This window comes from Otolemur garnettii, unplaced genomic scaffold (genome assembly GCF_000181295.1).
Source record: "Otolemur garnettii isolate 467f Iridium unplaced genomic scaffold, OtoGar3 scaffold00002, whole genome shotgun sequence".
Classification (NCBI taxonomy): domain Eukaryota; kingdom Metazoa; phylum Chordata; class Mammalia; order Primates; family Galagidae; genus Otolemur; species Otolemur garnettii.
In genome coordinates this window covers 7207963-7210446 of record NW_003852397.1, presented here as the reverse complement: position 1 = coordinate 7210446, position 2484 = coordinate 7207963, and the positions used below count along the sequence as shown (strand labels likewise).

At 46.7% G+C, this 2484-nt stretch overlaps 1 pseudogene; it reads left to right on the top strand.

The window, feature by feature from the left end:
* Nucleotides 1-794: 794 nt before the first annotated feature.
* LOC100960413 overlaps nucleotides 795-2484 on the top strand; it is a 3766-nt pseudogene continuing 2076 nt past the window's right edge.

The following is a 2484-nucleotide window of genomic DNA, read 5'->3' as shown; positions in this document are numbered from 1 at the left end:
GTCATTGTTGTTTGGTGGGTCCGGGCTGGGGATTCGAACCCGCCACCTTAGGTGTACATGGCTGGCGCCTTAGCCGGTTGAGCTACAGGCGCCGAGCCAAACGCGTCTATTGTTAAAAGCACATTAGGCCAGGTACAGTGGATTACACCTTTAGTCTTAGTGACCCAAGAGGCTGAGGTAGGGGGATGGTTTGAGCCCAGGAATTCAAGGCTGCAGTGAGCTATCACCAGGCTACTGCACTCTAATCTTGGTGATAATGTAAGAATCTATTTTTAAAAAGATAAGAAAGAAAGAGAGAGAGAGAGATTTTCTTTTAAAAAGGGGGGAGGGGTAGAAAGAAAACAAAATCTCAATAACAGCAACAGAAAAGAACTTAAGGGGCAGCACCTATGGCTCAGTGAGTAGGGCACCAGCCCCATACACTGAGTGTAGTGGGTTCGAACCCAGCCCCTGCCAAACTGCCACAAAAAAATAGCCAGGCATTGTGGTGGGTGCCTGTAGTCCCAGCTACTCAGGAGGCTGAGGCAAGAGAATTGCCTAAGGCCAAGAGCTGGAGGTTGCTGTGAACTGTGATGCCATGGTACTCTACCGAGGGTGACAAAGTGAGTCTCTAAAACACTGTCTAAAAAAAAAAAAAAAGAGGAAGAAGGAAAAGAAAAGAAAAGAACTTAAATCCTGGTCATTTTCCTATCCCCGAATGTCTTCCAGATTGCAAATCTCAGCTGGGAAGAGCAGCTGGTCCAGTCTCCAGCCTTCAGTCCCTGTAGCATCTCTCCTGCTGAATGTGCCTGATCATGGAGGCCTTACTGCTTCCTCAGGCAAACCACACAGGCATGGGTGGGCTGAACTGAAAGCTATCTTCATCTTACTTTTCACTTCCTTGACGTAAATATGCCTCTGAATGTCAGAGGAGAAACGTAATTCCTGTTCTACTTGATTGTCCTTCAGATATCTGGAGACAACCATTACATCCTTCACAGATCAAATACATTCCTTTCTCAAAGACCCTGCACAAAGACCTGGCACAGTGGCTCGCTCCTGTAATCCTAACACTCTGGGAGATGGAGGCAGGTGGATCGCCTGAGCTCAGAAGTTCCAACCAGCTTGAGCAAGAGTGAGACCCCCATCTCTAAAGTAGCTGGGCTTTGTGGTGGGTCCTACTTGGAGGATCAAGGCAAGAGGATCACTTGAGCCCAAGAGTTTGAGATTGCTATGAGCTGTTACACCATGGCACTTTACCAAGGGTGACAAAGTGAGACTCTGTCTTAAAAAAAACAAACAAACAAACAAACTTGGGACTCGGCGCCTGTGGCTCAAGTGGCTAAGGCGCCAGCCACATACACCTGAGCTGGTGGGTTCAAATCCAACCTGGGCTTGCCAAACAATAATGACGGCTGCAACCAAAAAATAGCCAAGCACTGTGGCAGGTACCTGTGGTCCCAGCTACTTGGGAGGTGGAGGCAGGAGACTCGCTTGAGCCCAAAAGTTGGAGGTTGCTGTGAGCTGTGATATCACAGCACTCTACCCAGGGGGACAGCTTGAGGCTCTGTCTCAAAAAAAAAAAACTTGGCACTAGCAGTTCCCAATTCCTGGAATGAGCTCTCCCAAATCTTCACGTACTGCCTTCTTGATATTCAGGACTCAGCTCAGCGTGTGTCACCTTTACAGCCTGTGTCCCTTTTCCTTCTGGTTAAAGCAGACCCTCCTTAGTCATTCTCCATCTATTCTGTTTCATTGTCCTTCTATCTTTTATCACCTTCTGAATTTATCTTATTTGTTTACATGTTTCTCCACTTGTTTTCCTCCACTAGAATGTGAGCGTCCTGAAGCTTGGGAACCTGTGGAACTGAGTGTTCAATGGGACCCAGCCGTTCCCCTCCCAGGTACTACCCAAAAGAAAGGAAAACACTTCTTCATACAAAGACGTGGAGCATGAATGTTCATAGCATTGTTTTTCATGATAGCCCCAAACTGGAAACAATGTAAGCGTCCATAAAGAGAGGAATATATAAACAAAATGTACAAGTCCATATTATGGAATGCTATTCAGCAATGAACTCCTGATACAAGCGGCAACATACATGAACCTCAGACAATTCATGCTGAGCTAAAGAAGCCGGTCACAAAGGAGTTCTTCTTTTCTATTCCGTTTATTTAAAATTCCAGAAAATGTAAATTAATCTATAGGACAGAAAGCAGATCAATGGTTGAGAAATGAAGAGAAAGAGAAATTAAGAATCATGCTTGTGGCTGGGCAACTATAGGTCAACAGGCCAGAGCGCCAGCCACATACACCTGAGCTGGAGGGTTCAAATCCAGCCCAGGCCCGCCAAACAACAATGACAACTATAACCAAAGAATAGCCAGGCATTGCGGTGGGCGCCTATAGTCCCAGCTACTTGGGAGGCTGAGGTAAGAGGATCACTTATGCCCAAGAGTTTGAGGTTGCTGTGAGCTGTGATGCCATGGCACTCTACCCAGGGG